Source organism: Anser brachyrhynchus, assembly GCF_964034855.1.
Source record: "Anser brachyrhynchus genome assembly, chromosome: 13".
In the NCBI taxonomy this organism is placed as follows: Eukaryota; Metazoa; Chordata; class Aves; order Anseriformes; family Anatidae; genus Anser; species Anser brachyrhynchus.
This window is the reverse complement of record NC_137708.1, coordinates 7,578,013-7,586,236: the sequence shown is the minus strand read 5'-3', so window position 1 is coordinate 7,586,236 and position 8,224 is coordinate 7,578,013. Positions and strand designations below refer to the sequence as shown.

Sequence of the window (8,224 nt, the reverse complement as noted above, 5' to 3'; positions counted from 1 at the left end):
TCTCTCAGCAGTGCACCCAAACCTGCTGCCCCTTATTTAGGGCTTGGCTGCTGGTACCTTGATTAAAGGGATGGAGCTCTGCATGCCTGGTGCTCCCACCTTCGGAGGTGTCATCCTGGACCCTTGCCACTGCAATTAGCGGGGACAGTCTGTGCCAGGCTCCGGTGGGTATGGGGCAGGCTGGCTGGAGCAGGAACCCCTTATGTGTGGGCCGAAACTGTGTGCCACCAAAGCAGGGTTCCTAAACTGCAGCAGATCCTGCCCTGTGGAAGCTGCAGGAGCTCGGGATGTGCCCATAACATGGCTTAGACAGCCTAATGCAAAAAGGTAACAGCGGGGAAAGTGGAAACCTGTAAAATCTTTGAGCCATGTTATTTGCTAAGCTGATAAAAGGTAGAGCGCATAAATTCACGAAGAGGGGAAATCCCTGCAGTATTCACATGGGCTGCTCATGGTTTCATAGTTAAGTAAATATAGTTCAGAATAAGAACAGTTTAAAAGGAATTTGAGAACATAATGAAGCTCAGAGAATTAGCTGAAGAGCTTTCATTTGAGATTACAAAAACACAGTGTAATATAATGTTTAAATACCAATGGGCTTCAGCATTACATAAAATAACCAAACACAGATAAGACCACTCTTCTGTCCTGGCCTCAGCTGGTAATCTTATTACTGAATTAGTATAACCACGTACTTCGTGATCACTGTATTTTCCCTAACTTGACAGGCTAGTTGAAGGAATAACATGTCAGAACAGGAGCACGTGTTGATTTTGAAGCTTGCCATGCTACAAAGTGCTAAGTCTGATGACCCAGGCTATGCCATGCTGCAGGGTGATGGGACAGATGGGACAGGAAAGAGGCCTTGATGCTGGGGCAGCCGGGAAATACAGGGAAGGTGCTTCATGATACTGGCGTCCACCTTCATGTAACACAGGGAAGACTTTGTGTTTCCTTGCTGTGGCATCCCCAGGTGATGGGGAGGTGTGTGCAGGAGGACCAAATGCTTCCCAGCCGCATCCATCCTCAGCGCTCTGAGGGAGGCAGAGTCCCAGCACAAGGGAACCAGGAGGAAGCAAAGAGCAGTGAGCATCAAGAGGTTAGGGGAAATAAGTAATAAAGGATCAGCAGTAATAAAAATTAATGATGTGCTTTTGCAGTGGGATTTTTGCCCAAAGGGTCTCCACTTCTGTCTGGTTGTGGGTAGGGTCCATGCCTTGTGGTTAAACCAGGAGTAGCTGGGGTTTCAGTTGGCAGAGGTGTCTAGCACCTTGGCACCTGCAGATGTGGTGTGATCACAATATTGGCATGGCTCCTCTCAGACCATTTTTCCTGAATGATGGCCGGTTTTTCAGTGCTTCAGCATCCTCCAGGTCTCCTACCAGTACACCCCGGTCTTTTGGCTTCTGGGAGGGGTGACAGCTGCAGGATAGTAGAGCCCATCGCCAGCGTGGAGCTCCTGGTCATGCACCCGGATTTGTTGCAGGTCTCATAACAATACTGCAAAAAATGGCTTGGCCGAGGGAAAACAAATACCTTCACGTCCATGTTCATGGTTTGCTCAGCTTTGAATTACAGAAATATTTCTCCAAGTGTTCTGAATACTGGAAAAATGCTGCTCACCAAACCTAATACCTAAAAGGCCTCTTTTATGTGACTATTACTTTGGTGACCAAAGTGCCAGGGTTTTACAAGAGCTGCTTATCCTTTGATAAAACAAAATCAGTGAATTTATGCTGACAGCTTCAGATGCTGTGGAAACCTGAGCAACCTTTCACCAGCATATGTTGCTTGCTGGATCCTTCCTTAAGAACAAACCGCAGAAGTATCTTTAGTAATTTAATGAGCAATAAAGAGGACTATAAAAAAACAAGGATAATTAAATGCAATGATAGATTTTAGCACCCTAAATGGTTACCAGAAGTACTTAATCAAAACTAAGGTTTGTGCTAGGCAAAACGAATAGCTCTTTGTTGCCCTATAATAGAAAACATGTAAAAATAAAACTCAAAGAAAGATTTGGGATAGCGTTGGAATGACAGAATCATTACAAATCATCACAGCCTGCCTCCCGATGCCCCTCTGATGCTTGGGTAAAACAAATAAAGCAAAATTAAGGATCTGTTTTGTATATCACTTTGATCTTTGCTTCACCTTTTGAAAATATTTATGAAGGGTACTTTAATACAATTTGGCTTGTGATTTTTCTGTTTGGAAGAGGAACAAATGGATTGACAGAGTAAAAGGTTAGTCAGTGATGCGTTTTTTTTTGTTTTTTTTTTTTTCCCCAGCTTGCTGTTCTGGGAGGTAACTCCTAGAGCACGAGCTGCTGGGTACCTAGGCAGAACGAAGGGCGGTGTGCGTGCATGTGTGCGTGCTGCAGGGATGGGGCATGCAGGGACTCCAGCCACGCTGCTGCGCTCGTTGTAACAGCGCAAACAGGAATCTAACGCAGGCACCAGCGTGGCCACAGATTCTTTCTTAACACAATAGCCTTTAGGAAAATCTGTGGATTAATTACATATTTTCATGCAATAACACGACGCTAATTGTTTACACTAAGCCATGTTTGCTTATGTAAATTACCTTAATTGGAAAATTCTTTAGTGTACAATTGTGATAGAGAATTAAAGAGATGAGGAAATATGGAGGATGTCAAGGCAATTCTTTGCAAATGATACTCTGATAAGATTCAGGGTGACCTAATCAGTTAACTCAGGCACTAATTAGTAATGCAGAAGATAGGGTAGGAAAGTGCTTGAAACAGCTGGGATGCTAACAGTTTAAGGGCCTGATCCTGCCTTCTTTCCATCCTGAGCCATCCCTCTGACCCAGGAGGGGAGAGGATGGCTGCAGAGGTTGTCCAACTACTAGCAGCTCACCTTGGCGGCAGCTGAGCGAGCTCAGCACTTTTGATGAAAGTGTCTTGTTCGCAAAGAAATCCTTGCGCTGGGTGTGGGGTCATGGGCTGCGCGCTGCTGACCTGAGGACGTGCCTGCTGTTGGTTGCTGGCAGCTTCTGATGTGCGGTGAAAATCCATGATCTCAGAGAAGTCTTTGAGCAAATAACCAGGGCAGAGCTTGGGTACATAAATACCGAGTGTGAACAACCTCACCCATGGGTACCAACGCACTCAGTGGTATGTTTTGTGTCAGGTGTGAATCGGGTGTTGCTCCTAGTTTGGATACTCTCACTTTCTTTTCTTTGTGGTTTTAGTGAGGGGGAAAAAAAATCCACAACAAACAGCAACGAGAAAATCTGCTGCTAACTTCTACATATGTGACAGGTAAGGTCACCTTGCCCCATGGCTGGGGCTTTGTCCTCTTTGCTGTGCTGCGGAGTTGTCCTGGCTCTGCCCCTTGATGGTGCCGTGCAGCACAATCTCGCCTACGTGTGGAGGGTTCCCAAACCACGTCCCCTTCATTCTGATGGGGCAAGCTCCCTGGCGGCTGTACATCTCTTCATCCTTCTGCAGCATGCACCATCCCAGCAGCTGCTTTCACCCAGCAGGGAGCAGCATCAGTGGGCTCGGAGAAGCGGGCAGTGCTGGGGCCTGGGGAAGGGCCCTCCTGCTGCAGTCCTGGCTGCGTGCACTGCCACTGAGGGTGCTGCGCGTTGTCGCACGGTGCGCGCGTTGTTGCCTACGTGGGGTGTGTTCATCGCTGCTGATGCAGGTGCGTGCATTGCTGCTGGGGGTGCAGCACGGTGCCGGCGTGGACGTGCGCATGCAGAGCGTGCCGTGGGGACGCCTCGACCCACTCTGTTTGGGGCGCAGGGTGGAACCAATGCAGAGCACTTCAAAGCACTCCCCCGTGTCGCCTGGCTTGGAGCCGCGTCGCTTCAGCCTTTTTCAGCAGCGATTAGACACGTAGGTAGGTAGATGAGCGGAGATGCTGAGAGCACACGGGCCGTGCCCCCCTCACCCCCCGCCAGCCCCTTTGTGCTCACTGCCACAAACCCAACCAGGAGCAGCCCGGCCTTTTTGCCCGTATTATTCTCACCGTCTCCCTGACAGGCGTAGTAATATACAGAGCTATCTCAAGCTGGGAATGTCTGAATGAGGAGAGATTAAATAATATTAATAAAAATAATAATAATTAAGAGCGAGATTTCAAGTGTCTCACCAGAGCTCAGCGCAACAAACTGCTTTGGCAGAAGGATGCCGGAATTTGGGGGGCAAAAATCACCCACAGCGAGAGGGGAGGCTGCCAGGAGTTGGCAATGGGGACAGCCGAGCTACGTTGCTGCATACGAGTTATCATCACTTCATACATGTTATCAGGGAGAGTGGAGAGCGTGTGTGACTCTCCTGCTGCATGCAGTGTGGTTTTCACTTTGATTCAGCAGCTCTTCTAGTGGCAGGACAGTCATTGTTCTTAAGTCACTGAAGTATGGTTAAGTCTTTTTCAGCATTAAAAAAAACAAAACAATAACCAAGCCATGTCTCAATACTCTGCTGCAATGATATTTCACCATATCACGTTCTGGGAAGAGTTGTCTTGGATCTCTGTCACAGACCAGAATCTAGCTCAATTTAAAAGGGAGGGAGAGGTGGTGTTGGTTGGGGGGTTGTTGCAGATTTCACTCTTTTTTTATTAGACTCATTTTCTTAACTCTAAATAATATAATTCACTTCATATTTCCTTAAGGGAACATACTCTTGATGCCATATAAAGATTGACAATCTGGAGTATTGTAAAGAAAATGTATCTGAAATGTTTGCTCAGCCAAGTGTCAGAGGCACTGGGCTGTCCAAAAGTGTTAATGCAAGCAGGCTGCAACTAAAGGAGCTTTTGCAGCTCAAACAGATGTATTATTTTTGAAGGGTGTTTCTCTGAGCATTAAGCCTTTCTCATGCTACATGCTGTTTGCCGTCTTTTGTCTTACAAACCTTTTAAAATTTATCCCAGGATGCTTCAAGTTGGGTTTTTTCTTTTTCTTTTTCTCCTTTTTTTTTTTTCCTTTTGCCTTTTATTGTTGTTGCTGTCTCTCTTCTGTCTGAGCTCAGAAACACTAAACTAAGACGATGAAGGGCTGGGTGATAATTTCAAACTTCCTGCAGGATAGTTTCAGAAAAGATGATATAGAAAGAAGAAAAACAAAAGCACATGTTGCCAAATGTATGCATATTTTCCAGTCATTTTGTATTGTCGAAGTGGTTGCTCTGTGTGTATTTTCAAGACACAGAGGGAGTACACTAAATGAAATATTCAAACACTTTGGCAACTCCTGCACACTTTCTTTGTTATCATAAAACACTTGTTCTGAAACTGGGTATGACATTTATTAAAGAGTTGTGGGTTTACCATATCTCATAAACGATTTCCATGGTTACTGAGGTGGCGCGGCTGCAGAATCAAAGTACTTACTAAGATGTTAAAAAGTAGGTTTCTTTTAAATGAAAGCAGAGGTGTACTGGGCAACTTCTGTTCAAGTAATTCGTTTTAGGAAGCTCAAGACTTGACCTGGTGCTGGTGCAAGTAGGCGCAGTGGCCCTGCAGCTGCGGGTCGCACCCGCTTACACCAGCAGGGAACTGGTCCCAGTCCCTCAAACTCCCTGTGCATTCACACCCTGGGTCTCAAGCCTCTGAGGATGTAGGTGTCAGTGCAAGCCCAGCTGGCCTGCTTGCAGATTTGAATGGCCACAAGTGCTCAGCAGAGCCACTGGAGCCAGCTGACAGTGCTGATTTTGTGGAGCTTTTGCTCCAGCCCCTAGACTGACCTGTCTATTCCTGTTTTGCACCTCACAAACCCCCAGTGCATTTTCTGCCTGCCATCCGCACTGACAGATGTTGTAAGTGTACTCACCAAGAGAAAGAAACCTGCTTTATGATGGTTATCCTTGAGAAGTGAGTTACAACAGCGCCAGTCTGGTGCTTGTTGGGGTTGCCATGAAGTTCTGGGCTCTGTTTAAGAATCTCAGCCTTTAGGGTCAAAAATGTGATTGGAAGGCTCAAAAAGCCAGAAACTTTTGAAAGTACTATATGCATTCTTCAGAAAGAACTGTGTGATTTCTGAGCTTAACTTATGGTTCAGGAGTCCCATTGCCGAGATGTGAACCCCACCAGCATCCCTGCATCTGACACAGATGGGCAAAGACAGGGACTGCTTCCACGGGCTGCCCTACCGGAGTGACAATCTCAGCCTCGGATATGGCAGCTCATGTCTGAGAGGACCTGGAGGAGCTGACACGGAAAGACAGCATGCTCAGTGTCTGTTCTATAAATAGTGCTATTAAATCTGACTTTTAAAAGCACTGAAAAGTCCTGTGAGACAAGACACACAGCCAGGAAGCACTGAGGGTTGGGATGTAGCTACCTACCAAGGTGAAATGCTGAAGCATCTGTGACTCAGCTGCTCCAGGGCTACCATAAAACCCGGTGAAATTGCAAAACCCAGTCCCTTTTATGGGACGTCTGCTTTCCTGCTTCTGGGGGCAGTGGGACAGCGTGGGGGGGCTGGCATGTGGCTGCTCTGCATCTGGGCTGCATCTTCTGCACTTGTGCTCTGGCCTCCTAGATGTCGGTGTATCCGTGCTACTCAGCAACACCTTGGTTTAATATAGACGGAAACAGGTTTTCCATGCTTTACGTATAAAATGCTATATCAAGAACATATTCGTGTTCTTGAGCCAAGACTGTTTGGGCAGAAAAATGCCAATGAAGTGTGACCGAATCCATGCGAAAATGAAGTGTTTGCTTGGAGGAATTAAAGCAAATTTAAAATATTCAAGTTCACTGATTAGAAACATTATTACATCTCTCCAGTGGTGAAATAGCAAGCTGCAATTTATGCTCCTTTCTTCACAGGCCCTGAGTTACCTCGAGGGGATTCAGAGGATGCATGGACTAGAAAGTAAACGGAGGGGGAACACAGGGAACTTCAGCTGCAATAAAAGTACCTCTGTAGGATCCGAGTGAGTTATTAGTTTAAATAAATATAAAAACTTCAGTAGCACATCGCATCTCATCTCAACCAGAGACAGCGCTGCCTGTTTAGATTTGGTGGGTGGCTTCTTTACAACCTGTTTTTCTCAGACATGTGTTGGGAATATTTGGAGCTGTAGGACCAATTCCTCTACTTCTTTTCTAGCAAAATTCCCCTGCATGGGGTAGAGAGAAAGACAGTAGAAACAGAGATAGCTTCTTTAAATGTCATGCCTTCCTCTTGCAATTGGAAAACTGGGATTTTTTTCTAGCCCCCTGGGAATGGTTGCTAGTAAACCACATTCTGAGGGTAAAAAATATTTACCTGGAATTTTCCTTTCTCTCACCCTTCTGCGTAGCTTTCCCCAGTCTGGGGAGCCTACCCAGGCTTGGGTGTTTGTCTTCTCCGAGCAGAAGCTGTGGGTGCTTGTTGGGGCCGCGCTGGGCCTGAGGATGATGGAGACAGGTGCTAAGGCAATCCTGTCCCCAGCAGCTGAGCTTTGCAGGAGCGCTTGGGGACCCTAAGTCATGGTGAAACCTTGCTGTGGCTTCGTGTCGCTGGTGAGAGTGCTGGCTGGTGGCAGAGATGAAGCGGTTCCCCCCATGGCAAGGAGCGATGGGGCCAGGCTGCTCCCAGCCCTGCCCTGGTGGCTGTTTCTTGCTGGTAGGGCCTTGTAAAAAGAGGGGCAAAGCCATTGCTTTCCTTTCTGTTCCTGTGCCGCTTCCTGAGGCCCATTTCTCCAGCAAAGACCTCCTTTTCCCTGCTCTCTGGCAACTGCGTGGCTTTACAATGGCAAAAAAAAAAAAAAACAAAAAAAAAACAACAAAAAAACACAACAGTCCCCAGATAACTATTTGGTGTAAGCATACCATGCGGCTTTAATGGAATTACCTCAGCCCTGCTAGTAAATAATTTATAGGAGGCAGTAAATAAAATATGTTTCTCTGTTCTTAAAAAACAAGAGTTGTCAGCCAGCAACTGCCTGCTGAGGGGGGCTTAACCCAGAGCCTGGCCTGCCTGGAGTGGGACCCGGTGGGGAAAACATCCAAGCCCCAAAAGCTGTTTTGGTTGGTTGGGTTTTTGTTGGTTGGTTGGGTTGGGTTGGTTGGTTTGGTTTGGATGTGGGTTTGGTGGGTGGGTGGTTTTTTTGGGTGGGGGTGGATTTTTTTGGGGGGGGGGGGTAGGATGGGGTAGGGGAGCCAGTAAAGCTGTGCTGCTGGGCCGGTGTCTGCGGGCTGTCCGCTAGCGAGCGTTCAGCGGGCTCTGCACATCTGTCTGTCTGTCCGTCCGTCCGTCC

At 47.1% G+C, this 8,224-nt stretch overlaps 1 long non-coding RNA gene across 2 annotated transcripts; it reads left to right on the top strand.

Annotated features, from left to right (window-relative positions):
- The first annotated feature begins 2,548 nt into the window (after positions 1-2,548).
- LOC308177283 lies at positions 2,549-7,984 on the top strand. 2 transcript variants are annotated; one of them, XR_013938986.1, is made up of 4 exons: positions 2,549-3,084; positions 3,217-3,286; positions 6,810-6,916; positions 7,286-7,984. It is a non-coding gene; the product is annotated as an uncharacterized lncRNA (long non-coding RNA). The 2 variants fall into 2 exon arrangements; XR_013938987.1 differs by having other exon boundaries at positions 2,549-3,139.
- Positions 7,985-8,224: the final 240 nt, after the last annotated feature.